The sequence below is a fragment of the Amphiprion ocellaris genome, chromosome 2, assembly GCF_022539595.1.
Source record: "Amphiprion ocellaris isolate individual 3 ecotype Okinawa chromosome 2, ASM2253959v1, whole genome shotgun sequence".
Classification (NCBI taxonomy): Eukaryota; Metazoa; Chordata; class Actinopteri; family Pomacentridae; genus Amphiprion; species Amphiprion ocellaris.
In genome coordinates, this window is record NC_072767.1 from 9,707,987 (window position 1) to 9,735,000 (window position 27,014).

A 27,014-nucleotide genomic window follows, 5' to 3' on the forward strand; every position below is an offset into this window, starting at 1 on the left:
TTGTTTTGTCCTCCTCTTTTCCCCCTTCCTTCTGCTTCTACTGCCTCCAGTTTTTTTCTCCATTTTCTTCTCCTTTTCTGTCTTTTTCTCCCCTTCCTTTGCCTCCATTCTGCTGTTTTCTTCATGTTCTCTTCCTTTCTCTTAACTACTTTTTCTTCTTCACCTTCTTCTCTCCCTCATTCCACTCATTATTCTTTCGATTCCTTCTTTACCTCCATCTTCTTTTCCTTCTCCTTCTGTCATCTTCATCATCTCTTCATCCCTCTACTTCTTGTTTTCCTTTATCCTTTTCTCCACCTCCTTCACTTCCTCCTTCTTTCCTCCTTTCTTTTCCTTTTTCTCCTCTTCCTATTCTGTCATCTTCTTAGCCTTTTCTCTTCTTCTGTCTTCTTGTCCTTCCTTCTCCTCCTGTCATTTTCCTCTTCGTTCATCTCCTCTTTCCTCCACCCTTGTTCTTCTTCTTCCTTCTCTATTACTCCTACTTCCATATTTCTCTTCTTTCTCCTCTTCCTTCTGTCTTTGTCTCCTTCTTTCTCCTCCACTGTTTTATTTGTTTCTTTGTCATTCTTTTCATTTTTCTCTGTCTTGTACTTTCTCCTCCTCCTTTGTATTTATCTCCTTTGTCCTCCTTCTCTGTGGCCTTTTCCTCATCTTTTTCATCTCTTGCTTCTCTTCCTCCTTCTTCTTAGTCTTCTCATCTCCCCCTTCTCTTCTTCTTCTCATTCCTGCTCCTCCTTGTCTTTTGTCTTCTTTCTCCTCTTCTTGCTTTCTCCTCTGCTTTTCCTCATTCTTTTCTTCTTCTTCTGTCTTGTCATTTTTATCATCCTCCTTCTGTCTTCTTCTTCTACTCCTCCCCTCCTATTTTTCTTTTCCTTTTCTTTTCCTTCTCCCTCCTTTTGCCTTCGTGTCCTTCTCTTCTTCCTTCTGCTCATTCTTCTTCCTTTTCTATTCCTATTGTCTTTTTCTTTTCCTTCTTTTTCTCGTGTTTTTTCTATCTTTGTCTCCTTGCACTACTCCCTCTTCTCGTCTTTTTCCCTTTTCTCCTTCCATCTTAATTTTCTCCTCTTCCTTCTCCATTTTTGTTCTCCTTCTTCCTCTTCTATAACTCATTTTTCTTCATCTGTTCCTCCCTTGACTCCTTGCTTCTCTTCATCTTCTTCTCCTGCTCTCCCTCATTCTCTCCTTATGCTTTTCATCTTGCCTTTCTCTTCTCCTACTCCTTGTATTCATTCTTTCCTTCTCCTTTTCTTTTTTTCTCTTACGCTGTCTCACCTTCTGGTTTTCTACCTCAATCTTTTCTATACCCTCCTCCTTTCTCCTACCTTGTCATCTTCTCTTCCTAATCGTCTTTGTCTCCTTACAGTACTCCCTTTTCTCATCCCTTCTTCCCTTTACTCCTTTTTCTTCCGTATTGTTTTTCATTCTTGTCTTCTCCTCTTGCTTATTGCTTTTCTTCTCTTCCATCTTTTTCTGCTTCTCCTTTTTTCTTTGTTTCCCCCTTCCTCTTCTACTACTCATTCTTCTTCATCTATCCTTCTCCTTTCTCCTCCTCCTTTTTGTCTACTTCTTTCTCCATATCCTTCCTTCTACCCTTTCTGTCTCCTGTCTCCTCCTCCTTCTGTGTTGCCTTCTTCCTCTTCTTTTCATCCCTTCCTCCCTGTGCTCCTTGCTCATCTTGCTTCTCTTTCTGCTCTTCCTCATCCTTCTCCTTTCCTTCAGTCTTGCCATTCTTTTCTCATCCTTTTTCTACTCGTCCTCTCCTATTTTCCTCCTTCCTCTCCTCTTTGTTCTTCTGTATTTCTCCTCTGTGCCTTTTTTCTTTTCCTCTCCTACTATTTCTATTATTTTTCCATCTCTTCCTCCTTTTACTCCTTGTTCATCTTCTTATTACTCCTCCTCCTCTTCTCCTTTTCCTCTTCCTCATTCTTGTCTTGTCCTTTTCTACCTCATTCTCCACTTCCTTTTTCATGTCCTTCTCCTACTTTGTCCTCCTCTTTTTGCTGTTTCCTTCTCTTCCTCCTTTTGTTTTTGTCTCCTTTCTTCTCCTTCTGTTGTCTTCTTCATCTCTGCATCTCTCTACTCCTTGCTCTTCTTCCTCCTTCCTCCTTTTTCTAATTCTCTTTCTTGTAAGAAAAAGGAAAAGATTCTTCTCCTGTCTTCTCCTTCATTCTCCTTTGTCAACTCCTTCCTCTTTCCTTCTCCTCCTCCTCATCTGATTGCTTCTCCTTTATTGTCCTTTTGTCTTTTCTTCCTTCTGTCTTCTCTTTTTTCTTCTTTATTTGATTCTCCTCCTCCTGCATCTTCTCCTTTCTCCTCCTCTGTCTCAAACTCCTTGTTTTTCTTTCTCCTCCTCTTTGTCTCATTTCTCCTCACCCTCCTATCTTCTCCTCCCTCCTCTTCCTTTTTCACCTGTTACTTCATCTTTTCCTTGTTCTTCTTCCTTCTTCCTCTCTCCAGCATGCTTTTCTACTCCATCTCTGTCTTTCTGTCCTTTATCTTCTTTTTCCGTCTTCTTTCTCCTCCTCCTTGTCTGTGTTGTTCTTTCTCCTCCTATCTTCATTTCATTCTTTCTCTTCCTTCTGTATTTGTCTCCTTCTCTGTCGTTGTCTCCACTTTGCCGTTCTTCTCTTCTTCCTTTTTCTCCATCTCCTTTTTCTTCTCCATTTACTGCTCCCTTTTCTCATCCCATCCTCCCTTTCCTCTTTCTTCATCGGATGCCATCTTCTCCTTCTTTTTTCTTAGCTTTTCCTTCTTCTACTCTTCCTGCTTCTCTTGTCCTTCTGTCTTGTTCTCTTCCTGCTTTCTTGTCCTCCTTTCTCTTGCTACTACTACTTTTTCCTCCTGTTCTCCTCCTTCTTCTACGACTCATTCTTCTCCATTCCTTCCTCCTTCTGCTCCTTGTTCCTCTTCCTCCTTTTTCTCCTTCTACTCTTCCTCATTCTGTCCCTCATTCATTTCATCTCTTCCCTCTTTTTCTCATTCTTTTTTTCTCCTCCTGGTCCCTCTCTGTCTTCTTCTTCTTCTCTTTCTTTCTCCTCTTCCTTCTTTATCTTCTCTTCCTCATTCTCCTCCTTCTACTCCAATTCCAATTTTCCCCTCTCTCTTCTCTTCTTCTCTCCTTTGTTCCTTTCCTGTTCCTGTTTTCTTCATGTTGTCCTCCTTCTCCTACTACTTCTGCTACTTTTCCTCCCTTTTACTTGTTCTTCTTCCTTCTCCTCTTCCTTTTCTTCCTCCTTCTTTCTTTCTCCTCTTTCTCCTCTATTCTTCAGCCATTTTGTTTTTCCTCTTTATTCTCCTCTTCTCCTCCTTCTCTACATTTTCTAGTCTTCTCCTTCTTCTGTCTTCTCCCTTCTCCTGTCTTTATCGCCTTCTTTCTTCCTTCACCTCCATCTGACATCTCCTTCTTTCTTCTCCTTTGACTCTGTCTCCGACTCCTGCTTCCTCTTCCTCCTTCTGTCACTTTCTTCTTCTTTTTCATCTCTTTCTTCCTCTTCTCCTTGCTTTTCTTCATTCTTTTCTTTTCCTCTTTTCTTCATCTGTTTGAAGATGCTTCTTTCTTCTTCTATTCTTCCTTCTACATTTATTTGCCTTTTTCCCACAGTCGTTGCTTCTCCTCTTGTCTTCCTTCATCTTTCTCGTCTTCCTGTCTTTTTCTCCCTTCTTCTCCTCTATTCTCTGTCATGTTCTATTTTCTCATTCTCTATCTTCTGCTTCTTTCTTCTCATCTGTCTCCTCTTTTTATTTGCCTTCTTCCTATCCTTATTCTTTTCTACACTTCCTCTTCCTGTTGTTTCATTCTTTCTCCTCTACCTTCTCCATCATCTTCCTTCTGTTTTTCATTTCTTTCTCCTCCTGTTCCTTATTCTTTCCTTCTCTTCTTTGTTCTTCTCCATTGCCTCCTTTTTCCTTCATGTTCTCTTCTTCCTTCTACTACATTTCTGTCTCTTCCTCCCTTTCCTCCTTCTTGTCCTCATTCGTTCCTCTTTCTGTTGTTTCTGTCTTGTCTTTTCTTCTGCTTCTCCTCTGCCTTTTTTCTCTACATTATTCCTTTCTTCTCATCCTTCTCCTTTTTTCCCTCCTCCACTCTTTGTCCTCCCTCATTCCTTTCTCCTCCTCTGTCACCTTCTTCATCTTTTTGATCTCTTCTTCCTTCTGCTCCTCGTTTCTTCCTCCTATTCCTCATTCTTTTTGCCATTTCTGTCTTTTTCCTCTCTCCTTCCTTCTGTTGTTGTCTCCTTTGTCCTCCTTCACCTCTCCTTTTTCTTCTCCTCCTCCTTTCTTCATTGTCTCCTCCTTCTACTGCTCCGTTTTCATCTCGTCCTCCCTTTACTACTTGTTCCTCGTCCTCCTTCTATGCTTCCTCAGGCTCTTCCTCTTTTTCTTCTCCTTCTGTCTTCTTGTCTTTCTTTCACCTTGTCTGACTTCGTTTTCTTCATTCCTCTTCTCTCTTCTGTTTTTCTCAGCACCTTGTGTTTCTTCCTCCCTCATTCCTTTCTCTCCCCTTCTTTATACTCTCATTCTTTCTCCTCAATTTTTTTCTTCTTTTATCCTGCTCCTTCCATCATCACTCCTCCCTCTTTTTCACCATTGGCTTCTCTTTATTGTTCTTCCCTTCTTTTCCCCTTTCCTGTTCTTCTTCCTGTCCTATTACTTTTCCGTCTCTTCCTCCCTTTACTGTCCTTAATCCTCCTTCGTCTCATGTCTCTTGGTCATTCTTTACTTCTCCTCCTTCCATCCATCCATCCATCCATCCTCTATACACCGCTTAATCCTCATTAGGGTCGCGGGGGGGCTGGAGTCTATCCCAGCTGACTCAGGTGAAGGCAGGGGACACCCTAGACAGGTCACCAGTCTGTCACAGGGCTACATACAGAGACTCTCAAATCACTCTCACATTCACACCTACGGGCAATTTAGAATGATCAATTAACCTCAGCATATTTTTGGACTGTGGGAGGAAGCCGGAGTACCCGGAGAAAACCCACGCATGCACAGGGAGAACATGCAAACTCCATGCAGAAAGATCCCGGGAAAGCCGGGACGCGAACCAGGGACCTTCTCGCTGCAAGGCGAAAGTGCTAACCACTACACCACTGTGCAGCCCTTCTCCTCCTTCTCATCAAATAAATACCAAGTACGGTAAGTATGGACTTGCAGACTTGACAGTGACATCTTTGAAGTACAAACTCCTGAGGATGGGAGGATGAATCGTGATCATTCTACAATCTGAACATCAATGTGCTTGATGATGTTGCATCTTGGTGGTGGACTTGCCTGTATTTTCACCTTAATTTAGACTGCGGAAAGTCTATTTTTATTAGCGGGCCCCTACCAATGGTGAACAACAATTCTGAGCGCTTCAGCAGACTGCTCAGCCTGAACACCTGGATTAGCTCGTTCTGCTGTGCCAGCAGAATTAACTTTATTGACAATTTTAACTGTTTCTGGAACAGGCCAGAATATTTTAACAGTGATGGCATTCATCCAAACAGGTCTGGCAGATCACTTTTAGTCTCAAATATCCAATACACTGTCCACACTTCAGACTGACTAGTGCCAGTGTTTACATCCATCTCTTCTTCACGCTCCACTGAACCGCCTCCCAGCTACAGCGCCCCCCTCTGTCCCCACCTGGAACTCCCCCCATCTTCCCCTCCAGCACACCCACTGCCTCCCCCCTCTGGCTCCCCCCGCCCGTCACCCCCGCTCTACCAGAATTCAACAAGCTGCCAAATCCCCACCATCATCAGCTTCAGACAACCTCGGCAGCCCTCCCTCAGAAACTGCCATTTTGCTAACCTTCGCCCACTTCCATGGACCTCACAGCCTTGTCCCCAGAAGCCCTCCCCTAATCACACATCCACACTTCACCTGAACTTTGCCCTCTTCAACACCCGCTCCGTCACCAGCAAAGGCCCCATTCTACAATTATTCATCCTGGACAATAAACTGGACTTCCTCTGTCTAACCGAAACATGGCACAAACCACTGGACTTCTACCCACTCAACCAAGCCACTCCCTCCGGATACACGTACCTCAACTCTCCCTGCCCAGAAGGTCGAGGAGGCGGCATCGCAGTCATCCACAAACAGGTCTTCACAACCATCCCACTTTCCATCCCTGCCTCCCCCTCCTTTGAACACCTTGTTTTTAAATTACCCGGTCCCACCCCAATGGTCACTGCTATCATTTACCGCCCACCTAAACCAAACCCCTCATTTCTCCCTGACTTTTCCCACTTTGCCACCCAGCTATTAGCTACATCTCCGTCAGTCCTCATCCTTGGTGACTTCAACTTTCACATGGACAACCTTCACAGTAAATCTGCCTCTGACTTCCTAGACCTCCTACAATCACTCAACCTCACCCAGCATGTCAATTTCCCCACCCACAACCATGGACACATCCTCGATCTGGTTTGCTCCTCTGGTCTTACAGTCCTAAATATCTCCAGCTGTCATCTCTCCATCTCTGACCACCTAGCAATAACGATGGACATCAGCCTCCCCACCCCCCTGCCCAAGGAAAAACGGACAATCTTTTTTAGAAACACTAGATCACTCTCCCCCTCTGTATTCTCCGCCTCACTGACCACTGCATTGTCCATCTCCCCTCCCCCATCAATCAATAACCCCACTGACCTCATCAACCACTACAATCATACTCTCTCTTCCTGTCTTGATCAGCTTGCTCCCCTCAAATCCAAATTAGTCACTTTCTCCCACTCTGCTCCATGGTACACCCCCGAACTCCACCTCATGAAAGCCCATAAACGACAGCTGGAACGTCTTGTCAAGAAAACAAACCTGACAGTTCACCGTCAAGCCTACTCCGACTTCCTCCAACAATACAAAGACGCCCTGAAATCTGCACGGTCCACTTTCTACTCTGACCTGATCAATACCAGCTCCAACAACCCCAAGTCCCTCTTCTCAACTGTCAATAAACTCCTTGCCCCCCCGGACACCGTCTCAAACTCGTTCACCACTGACAAGTGCAACCTATTCCTCTCTTTTTTCCATAACAAAATCATCTCCATCCACAGCAGCCTTGTCACCTCTCCCACCTCACTTGATCCCCCCTCTCCTCCACCAAACCCTCTGAACGTTCCCCCCCTGGCCCACTTCTCGCCTGTTTCCCCCCTGGACCTGCCCAAATTCATCACTGGAACTAAAAACTCCACATCCTGCCTGGACCCCATCCCCACTGACCTCCTCAAAAACTGCCTCCCTCTTATCTCCCCCCTCATCTCTAACATCATCAACACTTCCCTCAGTACTGGCTGTGTCCCCTCACCCCTCAAGCTCGCCTCTGTCTCCCCCATCCTCAAAAAACCTGGTTTGGATCCAACCTCCCCTCACAACTTCCGGCCCATCTCCAACCTCCCCTTCTTATCCAAAACATTAGAACGTGTCGTCGCTGCCCAGTTGAAAACTCATCTCACCTCCAACAACCTGTATGAAACCTTTCAATCCGGATTCCGCTCTCATCACAGCACTGAAACTGCTCTCCTCAAGGTCACCAACGATCTCCTCCTCTCCTCAGACTCTGGACAAGTCACCATCCTCATTCTTCTCGACCTCTCTGCAGCATTTGACACAATCAATCACTCCATCCTCCTGTCCCGCCTTCAATCCTCCATTAACATCACCGGCACCGCCCTCACCTGGTTCACATCATATCTCACAAATCGACAACAATTCATCAAGGTCAACAACTGCACATCCGCCACCGCCCCCCTGTCCCATGGTGTCCCTCAAGGATCAGTCCTTGGCCCCCTCCTCTTTATCCTGTACCTCCTCCCCCTCGGCAACATCATCCGCCGCCACAACCTACACTTCCATTGCTACGCCGACGATATCCAACTCTACATCTCCACCAACACCACCGCCACCACCACCCTCCCCTCTCTCTCCAGCTGCCTGGCCGACATTAAATCCTGGATGAGGAAAAATTTTCTCCTGCTAAACTGCGACAACACTGATCTCATCTTTATTGGACCTAAATCACTCACACCATTTCCCCACTCCCCCATTACCATTGATAACACCACCCTATCTCCTTCTGCTCACATCCGCAACCTCGGTGTGATATTTGACAGCAACCTCACTTTTGAACCCCACATTAATCAGATCACCAAAACTGCCTATTTCCATCTCCGCAACATCGCCCGTCTCCGCCCCTTCCTCTCCTTCTCAGCCGCTGAAACCCTCATTCATGCCTTCGTCACTTCCCGCCTTGACTACTGCAATAGCATTCTCTTCGGCTCCACCTCCAAAGTTCTCAATAAACTTCAACTCATTCAAAACTCTGCTGCCCGACTCCTCACCCGAACCTGTTCTCACGACCATATCACCCCCGTCCTGCAGAACCTCCATTGGCTCCCCATTTCACACCGCATCCAGTACAAACTGCTTCTCCTCACCTTCAAGTCCATCCATAATCTTGCCCCCTCTTACCTTACCGATTTGCTCCTCCCCTACACCCCACCCAGGAATCTCCGCTCCTCCCACTCAAACCTCCTTTCCATCCCGCACAGGACCAGCCGGCGACATTGGGGGGACAGAGCCTTCGCCATTGCCGCCCCCACACTCTGGAACTCACTCCCCCATGCCCTCCGTGACTGCACCAACCTCACCACATTTAAATCCCTTTTAAAGACTCACCTTTTTAGATCTGCTTTCCTTAAGTGATTCTGTATTTTATCTTGAACTTGTTTTACTATCTACTGATTTTAATTAACAGTTTTGTTTTATCTTATTGTATTTTATGTACAGCGTCTTTGAGTTTTTGGAAAAGCGCTTTATAAATAAAATTTATTATTATTATTATTATTATTATTATTATTATTAATTTTTTACTGTATTATACAGATATTTGCAATAAAAGAACATGCACAACAACAAAATATCTGTCTTTATTTTCATTTGAATGGTAGGGTTGAATATTAATTTTAAAATGTGACCATAAAACCACCTTGAAGCTGAGGAGGAAGCAGCACAACTATGAAGGCAGATCTGGGCAGGAAGAGTCAGGATGTGGAGGAGAAGAACAGAAGGAGCCCTGTTAGCTTGTCTCTTTAATAACATGCATCTATCATATAATGTATAATTTCTGGCCCACCAGTGCTGTCAAACAGAATACACATATCTCTGATACAAAATGCAATTTTCTGTGTTGCTGAATGTTGGCAGCAAGATTCTGTTGACCCCCTCTGAATATGTAACTTTGCTGCCATCCTTTCCAGATGATTTCTGAAATGGAAACTGCAGATTAAAAAACAAAAAAACAAAAACACCCTGTCAGTCAAAACCTTCTAGGGCACATGACAACTTATCCAGGAGTGACTGCATTAAGAACATGAAGTAACTGGAAAATGTCTTTGCTTCACAGCAGCACTTTTTCTATCTCAGTGGGGAAACTGATCAGATCCTATATGGCTGGCAGATTTGCCGTTTTTAGTTGACCTAAAAAAAAGCATCTGAATGTGCTGAACATGAGACTTCAAGGATTAGAGCCAGTTGTCTGCACACATCAAAGCCTTTGGAAACAAGCTACAACTTTTCCAAAAACACTTGTCACAAACTGAGCCTGAAACTGCACATTTCTCAGCTCTACAGGAGGTAATGAACAGTTTTCCACAGGACAATATTAATACAAAAACAATGAGTTTACCAACTCTCAGCTATTGAAAATGAGATGTTGCTTTTTTCTTCTCCTTTCTCTGTGGACCCTGATGATGCTCCTCATCAACTGGAGCTCATTGAGCTGTATGTGAACTGGTTATCTGTTGACAGACAGCATTTCAGTGTCCATACTAAGTCATGTTAAAAATGAACCTATTATGATATTTATAAGCTTCCTGGAGGTTTTTTTCTTTATGTAACTGGGCCCTCCCGATATGAGAAGTATTGATTTTAGGGCCTGTTTATGTCTGGGTAACTTACGTTTATTTGCATTCCCATGTGAATAAATGAAAATTGTAATACATAAAACTTATATAAAACAGTGCTTTTGCATTTAGGTTTAATGGTTCAAAGAATGTGAGACAGGATGGTTGGCCCTCGGGCATTATCACATTATCAAATGTGATCCAGATTCAGACTGAGATATACAAGAACGACCCAGTAGAGGGAGCATTTAAAGTCTATGAAGACTTTGTATTGTGCAAGTCTGGCAAGAACACATGCAGCAGTAAGAGATGTAATGCAAACACGCATTACACTGAATATTGAGTACAGGGTGAACCCTAACTGCATTTTCTGCTCAGTGATTGTGTACAGTGTTGCTTGGGACCTCGTGGTTCCCACTTGTGTTTCTTGTGTCCTCTTCCTGTCTCCAGGTGTGTATCAACACGTTTCAGGCTCTGCTGTGGGTAGACATGCCATCAAGATCCTGGCTGGGGAGAGGAGGATGGTGTTTCCTACTGGCTCTGTGTCAACTCCTGGAACACTGACTGGGGTGATAATGGTAAGCAGAGACATGTATTTTACTACTTTCAAGTTGCACAAAATAATCACTTTCATTATAAACAGTAGCATTTCTACACTAAGACAGTGGGATATTAGAATCACTGCAGTATAACACACCACCTGCAGCCTTAAGTGACCACACTGCTGAACCAGCATTTTTCTCACGGAGTCTATGAAACATAACCTTCATAAAGACTTAGATTGTCTTAGACCGTGACAGGGATTCTCAGATAAAACATAAGGTAAGATAACAAACCAGCATGTGATAAGGATGTGAAGTATTTTCCATGAACAAGTCTGTGAATATTTTGTACCTTGAAAGCATAACTCTGCTATTGTGTTGCAGTAATTTCTCTTAACCCAGATTGGCTTGCATCGTATTGGAGCACAAGCCTTGCTGGTCTTAATTGACAGTGAATGAATAAATGCCTTTTTCCCACCCCTGTAGATCCGATTTCAAGTTTTGAGGTGCAGCGTCATTACATCATCACTAGAGGGGGACACACTCCTCTTGTCTGTCATAGAACTGTGACCGCAATTTACTGCTTTTAGTCCCTTTAGAGCCGACTGATGGCTTTGCTGTCAAAAGAAAGCCCCATGTTATGTGTGCAAATGTAAAAAGTCAAGCAGCCTTCACTTCACTCAGGTGGATTTGCAGATGTTTTAGCAAAAATAGCAAGAATGTGCCTGCACACAAATCTCCATTGTTGAACGGATGATGTGTCTCTGTGAGAGGACATAAGAAAAGGTTAGACAAAAGCTTACACAGGAAGATCATTTTCAAAGACACACCTGTGCAATTAATTATATCTCTGCTGCTTTGATGCCAGTTGTCACTGTCTTAGAAGTGATTGAATTGTTTTGAATGAAATAAAAAAGCAATGAATCTTTGGTCCTTTTGTGTTTTTACTCAATCTCCAACATTTTTTGACTGATTTCAAATCTTACAAGCCTTCGTCTGGATTAAAATACACACACACACACACGCACACACACACACACTCAGAGGTTTCGACACACTTTCTCATTTAATGGTTTTTCTTTATTTTCATGACTGTTTACATTGTAGATTCTCACTGAAGGCATCAAAACTATGAATGAACACATATGGAATTATGTACTAAACAACAAAGCATCTTTTATATTTTGGATTCTTCAAAACAGCCACCCATTGCTTTGATTACTGCTTTACACACTTGTCATTCGCTCAGTGAATGAACCTGAAATGGTTTTCCAACAGTCTTGAAGGAGTTTACAGAGATCTAGTATTTTATTTTTTCAGTGGTTTGTTTCATTTTTTGGTTATTTTTCCAGTTGTTTATTTTTCCCTGGTTATTTATTTTATTTTTCCAATTATTTGTTGTCCTTGCTGGTTGTTTGTTTTATATTGTAATTGTTTAATTTTGGCAGTTTTTGGCAGTTTTCCAATTTGTAGGAGCCAAATTGCCATTTGTGTTGCTTTTCACTCATTCTTTCTTTTTATTAGTATGTTTATGTGAATGGGAGGAATGGAGAGAGAGTGTGTGTGCAGGTGTGCCCTTGAGGAAGCTGTAGGTGGAGCCTAAGGTGAAGGCTTCAAGACCAGCTGCCACAGCATCTACCTGGGTGTGGCTGAGGAAGGAAAAAGTTTTTTGACCATGCAGCTGCAAGAAGTATATATATATATATATATATATATATATATATATATATATATATATATATATATATATATATATATATATATATATATATATATATATATATATATATATAGAGAGAGAGAGAGAGAGAGAGAGAGAGAGAGCGATATCAATATACCTATATCTATATATCTACAGTTATATCTATATCTATACACCGACCAGCCAACATTATGACCACTGACAGATGAAGTGAATAACATCGTTCATCTTTTTACAATGCAATGTTTTGCTGGGAAACCTTGAGTCCTGATATTCACGTGGATGTTTGTACCACCCACCTAAATCAATATTTATATCTTTAGCTACATCTATATCTACATCTACACTAATGACATTAAAATGCAGTCATTTCTAACAAAACCGTGTGTTTTTCTAAGACTCAATTGAAAACTTTAGATCTAATGTTTTTTTGGAACCAAAAACCAAAAATGTCACTTAACAGCAGGCTGCTGTAAAAACTGATGGTGTGAATTGGACAAAAAATGTTTACATGACAGTTTCAAAGCACTATTCAGACTAGCAACTCAATTCATCAAGAATATTAGTGCTTAGTTTAATCTGAAGGTGAGTTTGTAGGTTTGATCAGTGCTTTGGTTTGAGTTGTAATCCTCCTGAGCACTTTTTGTGATGCTGCAGGCTGTGTTGTCCTGCTGGAGGAGGCTGCTAGCCTCAAGGGGTGCTGTTACCATGGTAGGTTTATGTGATTTGCAACAGTGTTTAGGTGAATGTACGTGTGTGTGTGTGCGTGTGTGCGTGTGTGTGTGTGTGTGTGTGTGTGTGTGTGTGTGTGTGTGTGTGTGTGTGTGTGTGTGTGTGTTTGTGCACGTGTGTAGCTGGTTCACAAACTTACAATTTAGTCCATCTGTTCAATGGAAAATCTGAAAAGAGACGACTCATTTATCTGGGACAACACTCATTAACATCAGTGTGATGCAACTGTGCCATATTTTTATCTGCAACCCCAGTGCAGGTTCGAAGAAGTCATGCTGTGGGTCATTTTATTTTTTTAAATTTGTAGTGTAAAAATAATTTTTTGACAAATTAAAAAGTATTCTTTGTGAAAGGTTATTAAGCTTATGATTTGCATGTTATACGTGTGTTATGGCTTACTTAGTTTGACTGTTAGCACCTCAACCATGAAACACAGAGCACTATGTGGTATATTTATTAGATTCTAACTTTGGTGTCATCTCTTGTGTCTATCTTTGGTGGTTATGACCTTCATCTTTACTAGTATGCCATACTCAGTAAAGTATGTCATGACAGCTTACACCGGAAGGAAGCTAACAGAACTGCTCAAATAGCCTCAAGGATTTAATAATACCCTCAGTAGAGCTGTACATTCAAAAATTGTCTCCACATGGAACTGCTCACCCGTTGCCTGATCTCTATGGCCTCCTTAAATCCACCGCTTGTATTTGTTCGCCTCCAATGTTATGATCTTCAGCCTTGTCCCAGTTCATGGTGTGGTTATTTCTTTTACAGTGGTCCATGATGGCTGATTTTAAGATTTCTTGATCGGCTTTGTCTTCTTGTGTTCTTGTGAGTCGTCCAATTGTTTCTTTTTCGCATTATGTCTGATGTTCCTTTTTTCTTGTGTTGTATGATCTTCCTGTTTCTCCAATGTGTGTTTTCTCACATGATTTGCATGGAATTTCATATATGACGTTACATTTCTTGTCTGGTTCTAGTTTTATCTTTGGGGTGTACTACTATACTGTAGCTGTCAGAGTTTTGTATGCAGTTTTACTGCCGTGTTGATGTTGTGTTTTTTCAGTATTCGTTGTGTAGATTCCATTATTCCTCGGATATTTGGAATGGTGATTATATTGCTGTTCCTACTGTCCGGTTTTTCTGTGTGTTTTGTTTTTCTTTCTTTCAGATTCTGACAGATCCGTCAGGCCTCTCACCTGATTAAAACGACACGTCATGACACTGAGGAAGACTGCAGACGCAGTTGAAACATGTAAGCAAGGTAAAAACCATCTTTTCCTTACTCACTTATCAGTTAAAAAGTAACGCTATTCTAAAGTGAGAGACAACAAAATGAACATGATCCATCTATTGCAGCTTTTTGTTGGCTTGATGCAGACATGACATCCATTGATTGCTCGAACTACTTCATTGAAGACTTTGTATCTGACCAGCTTTGCAGACTTATTAGATATAACCACGTCTCTTGTGGTCTTCGGAGACTGTTGACCTTTCATATGAATAAATGTTGTCAAAATGAAATGACATTAGCACAATGTTAACATTACTGTTGACTTCTCAGTCAACAGTAATGTTAACATTGTGCTAATGTCATTTCATTTTGACAACATTGGTTGTCAAAATGAGAACAGTTGGTTGAGTATACAGCTCAACCAACTGTTCCTAGATCGTCAACTGCAACTGTCAAGGTTGCTAGGCAACAGGGGTGGCGATTTGTGACACAGGGTTAAGGGCACAAATAACTGTTGATGTAAAAAAGAAATCCCCAGTGGACAAGATCATCTCCCCTGCCAATGCTCAATTCAGCCCTCGCTGTTCATGAACGCCATGTCCTTTGAACTACTGCGACACAGCTTAGGTGTTATCGCAAGCACCAGCACTGTCACAGCCTTGTTCCTAGTGAATCATTTGTGTTAACCCATGTGCTTGCCATCATGCTGTGACATTATGTGGTGAGACGATGGAAGACCTGTGTGTCAGAATGATGCATGAGGCAGTGATAGCAATGCACGTGACCGTACCCACACAGTGTTTGGTAGCTGTTGGTTAAGGGTTGAGAAGGCCGGAGGGCTTTCCCTTATAGCATCAGCAGGCCTTCATTATATTAATCATCTATTTCGAGGTGTTTGTGTGAACATGTTCTGGGTCCAGATGAAGAAATTAAGATACAATAATTCTTTCACAGAAATTGAATGAGTCAGTGCAACATGTTAGAGGGTTCTACCACCGTTCATTGAACTGGACTTACAAGGTGGAACAAGACAACCTCACTTAAATTTCAGGACTGAACTGGCAGAGCTTTGATCACTTAAACACACTCCCCTGTTTTAAAGGATTCATTACAAATATTCGGATGCAAGCAATCAAGTGTGCTGTGTTGCAGTTGCCGCATCAGCTGGCACAACTACACTTTTGTCTACTTCACTTCAACATATCATTTAAAAATGATATCGATTAAATGTGAAGCATGTACAGAGGTCACCTTGTCATTCAATACTAAGATACATCAATCAGCCACAACATTATGACCACTGACAGATGAAGTGAATAACATCGATCATCTTGTTGTAATGCAACGTTTTGCTGGGAAACCTCGAGTCCTGATATTCATGTGGATGTTTGACATGTACCACCCACCTAAACATTGCAGGTCAAGCAATCCTCCCAACCCCTCAACCTACATGGCAACAGCAGTCCTTGATGCCAGCTGCCCCCCTCAGCAGGACAATGCACCAGGACACACCACAAAAACTGCTCAGGAGTGGGCTGGGGAACATGACAGAGTTAAGATGTTCACCTGGGTTCCACACTCCCCAGATCCAAATCTTATTGAGCATCTGTGGGATGTATCAGGATAAGCCTGATCTTGGTAGAACCAACCCTGCAACCCACAGGACCCACAGAATTCCCTGTCACCATCCCGGTACCACAGGACATCCCCAGAGGTCCTGTGTCCATGCCTCACTGGGTCAAAGGAGTTTTAGCAGCATGAAGGAGACCAACACAATATTAGGCAGGTTGTCAGAATGTTATGCCTGATCGGTGTACATTTAGCTCAACACTGCAGAGATTACACAGTGATGATATCAACCCACCCCCCAAACTACTGCACTTGCTTATGAAACACTACAGGATCTAACAGCAGCATCTTGAGGAAAGGAACGTTCTTAAAATCTCTCCTTTGCCAAAGCTCAGTTTAGCATCAATATGAGATTTTTTTTTTTTAACCATTTTCTAATTGTTCCTAACTTCGGCTCTTCAGAAATACCCTTCCTCTTGTCTTAGCCTGACACAATTTAAAACTAAAAATGCTGTTTTTCTTGTCTCACTGCACTGATCTTTTTAATTGTCTGAAGTAATGAGGTCCTGAGCTAGCAGTAACATCCAAAAGATCTCAGTGTTACGAGGAAGGAGTCAGAGAACCCAGACACAGACAGTGGCCAACAGGAGGTTCAAAGGAAAGAGGTTTTTATTTAACAAAACAGGAACTAAATCCGTACAGAAAATGGGGAACCGAGCAGGGGGGAAACTAAACCAAATCCATGCTAAATAAGTCACAGTACTAAAACCAACACTAAGATTACAAAACGGAAGTCTACAAAACTAAAGTGAATTAACAAACTAGGCTAAGAGGGGTACTCACAAGATGGAGGAACGACAAGCTTAGGGAATCCAGGGGGCAGACTGAGACATGACAGGAAACACAGGCTGGAGAAAATCCATGAACAGGTTGGAGCAAAATAGAGTCCAAGAAGGGGAAATCCAGGAGGGGGGAGAGCAACAGAGTCCATGGGGCTAAAGCAGTCCGGAGGTGGCAGGCTTGGTGGGGGAAACAGAATCGAAGTAGGATGTGAATCCTTGAGGGTATGTGGGTCGATGATCCGGCAGGGAGCGAATGAATGAGCAGGATTTAAATAGTGGAGGTGAGGTGGAGAACAGGTGAATGGTGTGACCTGATTGCTGCAGCTGAAACTCATTGTAGCAATCAGCAAACCAGAGTGCAGGCAGGTGAAGCAGGTGAAGCAGGAGGGTGAGAGACAGGGAGAGAGAGAGAGACATGAAGGAGAGGTGACAGACAGAGGGAGCCAAAGAGAGACAGGTCAACACAGAAACAAATCAGGACTCAAGGGAGAAAGGAGGAAAAAGAGGAAAAAGGGAAAGAAGGGCAGGGGCTAGAGCAGGATCCTAACACTCAGTTATCAAATTCTCATTGATTTGTCACAAATACATGTTGAAGGCCTTAATCGAAGCAAAAGCAGAGATGCCCTTTTGGTGGCCATACAGCGAGGCTAATGAGGTCACCAAGCCAGGTCTCATGTCAGCATTAATGTTGTAATGAAACCAACCCAGGCTTCACCCTCCTACAAAGTGCAAACACTTGGCTGATGATTGGACGAATGCTTCCCTTGCTGGCTGTTTCTCAAACTAGACAAATATGGGAGCTTCTTTGGAAATTTTAAATTACAAAATCAGTTCAGCAAAATGTGTTTCTGAAAAAATTTGAGGCAAGAATTAGCCATGTAGCTGCAAAATCTGTCTTCAGTGTAGATCAGAAGGAATTAGGTTAAAAGTTTGTCAGAAGTTTCCAGAGGCAGTGGCTGATTTGATAAAAGTAGTCTTAGTGTCATGCATGTACATAACATGTACAAAGTTAGACAGCAAAGTTAGACAGTATTGAGATTTGAATCATACAAACATTTTCTTCTTATTTGTCCATTTATTAATCCATACAGTTCTTATAGAGAAAACTCTGGGACTTCTTCTGCTATTCTCACACTGGACAGGATGGTGTCTTAGACTGAATCATTCTTTTGCTCCTTTTTTCTCCTTAGAAGAAACAGGTCGCAAGATCAACGGGTGTAAAAACACAGCCTACTGACCGATCGGGTCTCTTGGAAAAAAATCCCCATCATCATTCCTAGAAAATCCTGTGGAGCTCGATGCACAGGTTGGGAGGGGGTCTCTTCAGAGGGCAAGATTGCTCAGAGACCAGCAGAAACCTTTCGATTTTTCCTGATGAGGATCTATCAGTGGAGGAAATGATCTACTGAGCAACTTCAGCTGTTTGTTGCCAGAACAAAGCACTGTCTGCAGTGTAATGTACAATGTGCCTGCTGTTCTTACAAAACTACTGGACACTTTGTTTGTGTCTGTCCTGGTCACTTGCCCCCACAGACCATAAAACATGGCATCCATAACCACACAGTTGCTTCACCATTTACAAATTGTCAGTTTGCAGTTGACTTAAGCAATGTCTAAATGTCACATCGGTTACTTTGTTTAAAATTAAGGTTAATTCATTATCACTTGTAATCCTCTTGACCTACAAGTGGAGTCCATAGGCCTCATTGGTAAAACGAGTTCCCTATTCCTGCAAAATTAATGTCATAGTAATGAAAGCTACTGATTCATTTTTGCATGAAAAGATTAATCGCAAGATAATTTGTACTTTTAGTAACTGTGTTTTAATAGCAACCCAGTAGTTTACCACTGACTCATTGACACATTTGTTGTACAAATGTAGCCTGACAGGAGCTGCCACTTACTCCCCCTCCATTATGGCGTGACCTGATTATTGGAGAGGGCCAGCTCCTCAGCCAAGTGTTTTCCTGTTCAAGAGGGCCTCTTCTGCGTTGTTCATTTAATTTCTTTTTCTGTTGGTTGCAAGCAATGCAAAAGACATCTCATGGTGCTTTTCATCCTACAGCAGACTGATTCCCTAAAGCTGTACATATTTGCACTTGTGCTACAAAGTTGTAAAAGTCAAACTTCTTACCACTGAATTATGTCTTTAGGTATTTTCTCCCTAAACTGATACAAACAGCATTGCAGATGAAAGAATAGGGCTAGGAATTTCCTAAACACCACCATACATATTAATTTATTGGAATACAGATCTACTCATGTCTTATATGGGGCAGTAACTTGTGTATTTATACAGTCAGCCATCTCTGCCAGCTGTCCTTCCTGGCAACTGCAATTGTATTCCTTTTTACCTGGATTTTTTCATTTCTTTGTGTTTCTCAAATATTAGTTTGTGCTTGGATTGGTCGTGGGGGCCGTCGCCATGACGTCAGAAGTATCCCAGCTGACTTCAGGGCGAAGGAAGGGGACACCCTGGACAGGTCGCAGGGCTACATATACAGACAAACAATCACACTCGCATTCAAACCTACAGGCAATTTAGAATAATCAGTTAAACCTCAGCATATTTTTGGACTGTGGGAGGAAGCCGGAGTACCCGGAGAGAACCCATGCATGCACAGGGAGAACATGCAAACTCCATGCAGAAAGATCCTGAGAAAGCTGGGATTCTTGTCACAACCTCACTGACACACAAGTTAAAATATCTGAGTTCAGCTCCTGATTAAAGAAAAATGGTTTCTTGTATATATGTTTTTTACAATATTTACAGACAAATGATACAGTCAAAACAGCGCACACTCCACAACAGTTGGCAGGTGTGTTCAGTTTTATTGTTTTTCACACATAAACCGTGCAAATACCGTTCAAAAGTTAAGGGTCACTTAGAAATGTCCTTATTTTTGAAAGAACAGCATTTTTTTCAGTGAAGATAACATTAAATGAATCAGAAATACAGTCTAGACATTGTTAATGTGGTAAATGACTATTCTAGCTGGAAACAGCTGGTTTTTAATGGAATATCTACATAGGGGTACAGAGGAACATTTCCAGCAACCATCACTCCTGTGTTCTAATGCTACATTGTGTTAGCTAATGGTGTTGAAAGGCTAATTGATGATTAGAAAACCCTTGTGCAATTATGTTAGCACATGAATAAAAATGTGAGTTTTCCTGGAAAACATGAAATTGTCTGGGTGACCCCAAACTATTGAATGGTAGCATATGTATGTGAACATAGCTGCACAGTGGCTTGGTGGTTAGCACTTTCACCTTGCAGCTAGAAAATCCCTGGTTCGCATCTCGGCCTGAGCCTGGCATCTTTCTGCATGGAGTTTACATGTTCTCCCTGTGCATGCGTGGGTTTTCTCTAAGTACTCCGGCTTCTTCCCACAGTCCAAAAGCATGCTGAGGTTAATTGGTAGTTCGAAACTTGGCAGCAAATCGACAATAGATGTATGTGAACATAGTGGAAAACAAAATGCTCTTCCTCCTGGACCACAGTGCAGTATAGCACAGACTGTAGACCTTTAAAACCAAACATAGGAAAATAGTGTGCAAAAAAAATATGTAGACAGATAAAATGAAAAAAATGTTGAAAAAAAGTGGGTCTTCCAGGGTTTTAAGGACAGAAAGTGCAACAAACAATGTAACTGAGTTCAGCCTTACATGCAGACTTGACCTAGTCAGTCACACACCACTGTATAATAAACCTGTAATTCATTTATTTCATTCAGTTAAATACTCTTTCCCTTGTTTTTCCTCAAAATATTTGCAACAATGCCCTGATGTCGAGATGCCAAAAATGACTCAAAAAGCTCTTTTAATCAAACAAGTATTTGTTTCAAGCTACATGTTTTTTATTTGGTTTATTTTTGAAAATAATTTCTTACTATATAACCCAAACGCAAACACATTTTGGGTATCTGTGCTTGTCAGGGCTGAATCTATAAAATTCCCCCTCGTGTTCTATTATATGTAACGATCGTCTGCAGTTATCCTCAATCTGTATGAAGTTACTTTATGTAGCACAGTAGTTGTGTGAGTTTAGGTGACAGTAAATGCTGACAGACTCCCTGGACTGATAAAGTTGTTGTGAAGGTACTTCTGTTGATCTGTTCCAGCTGAGTAGATGTTTCCAGCAGATGGATTAATGTGAACTACAATGAAGAAATCAGGTCATCATGAGGATCAGCTATGAGGAGTATTTGAAAGTCAAACTGCTGTGAAGAGATTAATAACTAACAGGTTATTTATAGTGGAAGACTGCACACTCAAAGCCAATTTTACAATCACATATTATCCTGACACATGTCTTTGAGCTGTGGGAGGAAACTGGGCCTCCCACAAGCTGGTTACAGTCAGCTCCACTTTCAAATATTTTCCATCAATTCTGACAGAACTACATTTTCTCAGTCAGTGATATGAGGTATACTAAATCCCTGTGGAAACATGCAGTATCTGTAGGGTGATTCTTTCTGAAGTACATGTAAAGTACCAGTGCATTCTGCTCCTTCTCCAGTTGTCCTGTCGTCTCTGGGGTCGTCTCTGATGGAATCGATTCCTCATCTTCATGTGTCTGCTGGAGCTGGGACTTGGAGCTGAAAAAAACAAAAACTTAAAACTTACCTTGTCACGGGCTGCTGCTGTGCAGCTGGGTAGTTGGGACTTGGATCTTGGAGTTGGGACTTGGAGCTGAAAAAAACAACAGGAACATGTCAGAAAATTTGTCACCTCCTATTGGATATTTAAAAACTTACCGTATGATGAAAGCTTCCCCCCTCCCTGTGTGATTCCACTGAAATCTGGTCTTTGTCACTGTGGACTCCACTGTGGGTCCAGGATGGGTCTGCACATTTACAAATATTGCTCCGAAATGAAAACTGCACAACTTCAATCCTCACTTTGTGTGTCTTTAGTCCGCAGAGACAAAAACACACTCAGAGCTCTGCAACATCACAAACCAACGTTCTGCCTGTTTTACTTCATCCTCATATTGTATCTAGGACACTTCTTTAAACACAGACTTACAATTTAAAAATGATTACCATCTGTCAGACCTTAATATAAGTATTTTCTTCCAAAAAAAGGAAGGTTCTATAAAATGCTAATATAAATAAATAAATACAGTGGAAATAGTGTGATTTTGAGGTCAAATGTTGACAAAGAACAAATTACCATTCATAATAATACAGATTTTTGATGTGTACATTATTTACCAGTTATGTACAGTTTTTATCATTTACCATCATTGTGTCAGTTTATGCACTTGCATTTAGAAATGTTGACTTTTTATACTATAAAAACAGTATATTTTTCAAAAAAAACAATACAACTGTTCAAACCCCTAATTCCTCACAGTGATTCCACTTCAACCAGTAAATACTAAATACACAGAACAGATTCAGATCCAGTCACATGCAGCAGTGATGCATACACACAGTAACACGTTAATAAAATCATTTCACTAGTGTCTCCGCCATCAAACCAATTAACCACATCGTATTAAAATGAACTTTAAATGTGACCGTTTGAAAAGAGGGTCTGAGCAACTTCACTAATTTCTTCATCTTTCATGATACTATGTGTACTGTGTTTACAAGATGCCACAGTCTCCATCACCGCTAGAAAACACTCATGCAGCCAAGTAGCTGCGGCGCACAAAGCCGCATGCGTAATTACGCACTCTGGACCTCGGGTACCTTCACCAAGTAATGCTGAACCAACAACGGAACTTCTCCAAAATAAACACACAAACGTGGGAGCTTCTCTCCAGGTTAGAAACTGGAAATCATTCAGTCACTCTCACAGTTCGATAAGAAAACAGAGGAGCAGCTTGACTCGGAGTGAAAACACATTTCAGAGTGATCAACTAACAACGTGGAGTTTAAGGCTCCTAAATGATGACAAATGACAGATTCAACACAACAGCTGTTTGTCCGCTGACAGTCACACACTGACCTCAGGTCAGTTCTGAGTTCACAACAACACAAATGTGACGGAGTGTTTGAAGCAACATGTGAGCATCAGTTCACATACAGGATCAGCTCTGAACTAAAAAAGACCTGATGCTCCGACATCTTCTCCCAGATCAACTCAGCTGCTTTGTTTACGCCTGAACGTTCTGACGTCATGACGTTCCCCCCACGCTTCTCCGAAGACTTCCATCATCTCCATGGTTACCAAAAATACACATTTCAATTATTTTTATGAAAAATGGCCCAGTCGCCATCTTTGCCAAAAAAATTTAACCCTAAAATATACAGAAATTATTTAACATGGTATAAACCTTAAAGTACATTAAAAAATGATCTAAAAACAACAAATAATTCTGTATAAAATAAAGATGTTTGATGTGGACATTATTCAGGGCTTTTGCCTGTTTTCTAACAGTTCCCATGTAAATGAATTATATTACTGGTCTCAGCACAAACAAACCAATGAACCACATCACATGAAAATGAACTTTTTATCAGAAAGTTAGAAAAGAGCTTCTGAGGACCTTCGGGGATCAGAACAGATCAGATTCTCAACATTTTATGAAAAATAGTCCAGTTATCATTTTCCCAAAACTTTCATCTTCAAATGTGGACAAAATGTACACTACTGTTCAAAAGTTTGGGGTCACTTAGAAAATTCCTTATTTTTGAAAGACAGGTCATTTATTGTCAATGAAGACAACATTGAATTAATCACAAATACAGTCAGGACATTGTTAATGTGGTAAATGACTATTCTAGCTGGAAACGGCTGATTTTAATGGAATATCTGCATAGGGAAACATGAAATTGTCTGGGTGACCCCAAACATTTGAACAGCAGTGTAAAACAAAAACAAAAAATAAAAGTTTCGTCATATCATTTTAGCACTTTGTTAACATATTTCAGGTTTGTTTTGTTTTGTTTTGTTTTGTTTTGTTTTGTTTTGTTTTTTTACAATAAAACTCACAAATAACAATTTTACACCAAGAAAACATCAGCATGTCCTAAACTGTGTTTTACAAGCAGGCCCTCCACATTCTTTTACTTAACAGACTTTGCATTCAACAAACTATTCTACTTTTTGGACTGAAACTGCTTTCAAAGTGTTCACAGAGATCAGCGGATGAGTGAGACGCAGGAAAAGCATGAAATGAATTTTCTTAATTGAATGCAAACTGCAGGTGCTTCTGTCCAACTAGTGGTGTCTCGGGGCAGGTTCTTCTTCTTCTTCTTCTCTTGGTGATCCGCTGAGGTTGGTCTTCAGGAAGGTTGGTTTCAAGATGCTTTCCGGCTTTGAGAGCTTTCCAGCGATCAGGTCAATTTGCAAAAGGTCCAGATAAAGTCCAAGTGCAACAAGGGGCCGATCGAAGGTCTCTGGGTCTTTTATATGCGTTCGTAGCGTTTCAATGGTTTTAAATAATGCACGCACCTGCCTGGGCGTGAGGAATTTTGATATGAAGTTCAATAAATGTTCCATTATGTCAACTTATTTGTTATTAAATATGACTTTTTCCAAGTATACGCAGGAGTTTACACAAAGTTCACCTTGTAACTCCAGTCCAATCACACATCCAAAACAGTCAAATCACATTTTGTGCGTAATGACGATTCATCTTTATAAAATTGTCCTGACACTCTGATGTAGCTCAGGATTCATCCAGTAAAGCTTTAATACAAACAATTACACCATATAAACCTTCAATCTGTGTAGAACAGCTGACATGGTGTGGACAAGTCCACAGAATAGTATTTATCCTAAGTGACCGCTGCTGCGCCACGTGTGTAAATGCGCGTAAAGACGCACTGATGGTTTCTGCTGCTGTGATGCTGCAGGTATTTATTCAAGTCAGAGGAAACAATGTGATACACAGCAGCTGTGGGCAGCAAACTGGTCCTCTGGAGGTGTTTAAATGTTTCTGCTGAATCCACAGTGACATTCAGTGAAACCTTAACAACATTATTATTTCCGACATGAATCCAGCAGGTTCCACATCTGTCTGAGTCACATTATGATCTGGATTTTGACAGACATCTCAATATGTTTTGAAGAAGATACCCCTTGGTGGTGTTGCTCTACCTGGAAACAACACAAGGCTTGATCAACCCAAACTAGACCCCCTGGGTGATGAAGTGTGATGTTGAAAGAGCAGAAACAGTCCAGGAATCATCATGATGATGTGTTCAGGTGCATCAACATGACAAGTGTAGCAGACAACCAATGATAGGAGGAAGACAATAAACAAACAAAACACATAAAAGTTGATTTGTCATGTTACAGAGGTCTGTGTGTGTTTTTAGTCTCTGTTGACTGAAGATACACATACTGAAAATTTATAATCTACAATTTTCATTTTGGACTGATCTTTGTACAGAAATGTGAAGAAACAGTTCAACAGTTCAAATTTCAAGGTCACAAGTCAAAATCTGGATCCTCATCATTGCTTCAATTTTTCAGTCTGTCTTGATGCATCATTCACACACAACATGTATAGTCAGAGTTAAGATGGAATAATTCCTACTATCCACAGTGGATGTGACATGATACTTTTACTGTCACATTCACATTACAGTCTGTTTCAATAGACGCTATAGTATAATGAGGCCTCAGCAGTCTATGGAAGTCTTATGTCAGTCTCAAACAAACCAGAAAGAACCAGAGTCGTGGATTTGTCCCTAATTGCTTAAACTGATCCCATTCATCAAAAAGGGTCAAGTAAGTACAATCACCATTAAGTATATATTTCATGTATGGGCTCTAACCATTATATTAAGATAGACATGTAAAAATAGAAAACTGTACAGTATTCATTTTTGTTTATGTAAAATACAGAAAAAAAAATTTTCATTTTCTTGATAATATGTTTAGTATTAGTTGATATTAACACATCAAAGTGCTTACATCACTGGTTTTATCAGATAGTCAGAACTCCCAAGCACCTCCTGCAGCACCTCTGCTGTCTTGACACACACATAGCTAAGGTTTCCATCAAAGTCAGGATCTTCATATTGAAGTCACCATCCAGTCTTGGCTTCAACTTCTCTTGCATTAAGTTTTGCAAGACTCACCGACCGAGTCTAGTAAAACAGTGGATTCCAGTTGGCTGTCATCTGTTTTGATTATGTGAAGAGATACAATTGTGTCAAAGTCCATCCATCCATCCATTATCTATACACCGCTTAATCCTCATTAGGGTCGCAGGGGGGGGGCTGGAGTCTATCCCAGCTGACTCAGGTGAAGGCAGGGGACACCCTAGACAGGTCGCCAGTCTGTCACAGGGCCACATACAGAGACAAACAATCACTCTCACATTCACACCTACGGGCAATTTAGAATGATCAATTAACCTCAGCATATTTTTGGACTGTGGGAGGAAGCCGGAGTACCCGGAGAAAACCCACGCATGCACAGGGAGAACATGCAAACTCCATGCAGAAAGATCCCGGGAAAGCCGGGACACGAACCAGGGATCTTCTCGCTGCAAGGCGAAAGTGCTAACCACTACCCCACTGTGCAGCCCTGTGTCAAAGTCATGATTTCTTATTTCATGCTTGAAATAAGAAATCATGACTTTGAAAAAGCAGTTTTGTACTTGTGGGTGTTGATGAAACAGCTTTGTAACAGTTAATATTCTAGTTTCAAGCATGTCTTACTCAATATAGGCCATAAAATCTCAGTATCAAGCTCTAATATCTTACTGAGATAATTTAGGACCAAAACACTTAAAACAAGTAAAACAGTCTTACATAAAATCTGCTAAGTGAGAAAAATTATCTTATCAGACAAAAAATAAGTAAATATCACCCTTATCTGAGATATTTAATCTTTCTTAGATTTCAGTTTTTGCAGTGTGAGAATGAGTCATAACACGGTGTTAAACCATCTACTGGCAGGCATCCAGAGGAGAGGATTAAATGTGTGTGCTTGTTGTCACAGAGGTTTAAATGTGCATGTGGCACTGGTGGAAGAAGAGCTCTGACTTTTTAGTAAAACTAAACCTACAGCAATATAAAAATACTCTTACAAGTAAATGTTCTGTGCTTAAATAATGTAGATCTATTAGAGGTAACCATAGCTTAGGTGGTAGAGCAGGTTGTTCACAAATCACAAGGACGGTAGCTCAACCTCAGGCCTCTTTGTGTTCCACTAGCTGTTGTAACTAAATGCAGTCTCCCATTCAGCATTTCTTTAATCTGTCTTTCTGGAAAAAATGAAGTGTGTTCCTGTGTTCTTGGATAAATGTCCATCAATTTTTTGTAAACAAGGTTAAAATATGATTACCTCATGAGCAGCTCCCATGAAAAGATTCACAATGAAAACACGAAGAACATGCGACCTCTCTTTGGTTCTTTTTTTCTTATTATCTGGTAAATCATTCAAAAAATATCTCTATTGCTGCATGAAGTCGAGGATTTACAGTCTGAGGTGTTCAGGGAGCTTCTCCTTTGTGCATGTTTCCTCCTTCTGCCTTTTTTTATGAGGCTCATCCTGTTTCAACTTTTTCTCTGGTGGGAACTAGCA

General features: G+C 41.3%; 1 pseudogene; it reads right to left on the reverse strand.

The window, feature by feature from the left end:
• Positions 1-330: 330 nt before the first annotated feature.
• LOC129350669 (X-linked retinitis pigmentosa GTPase regulator-interacting protein 1-like) lies at positions 331-23,972 on the reverse strand (annotated as a pseudogene).
• Positions 23,973-27,014: the final 3,042 nt, after the last annotated feature.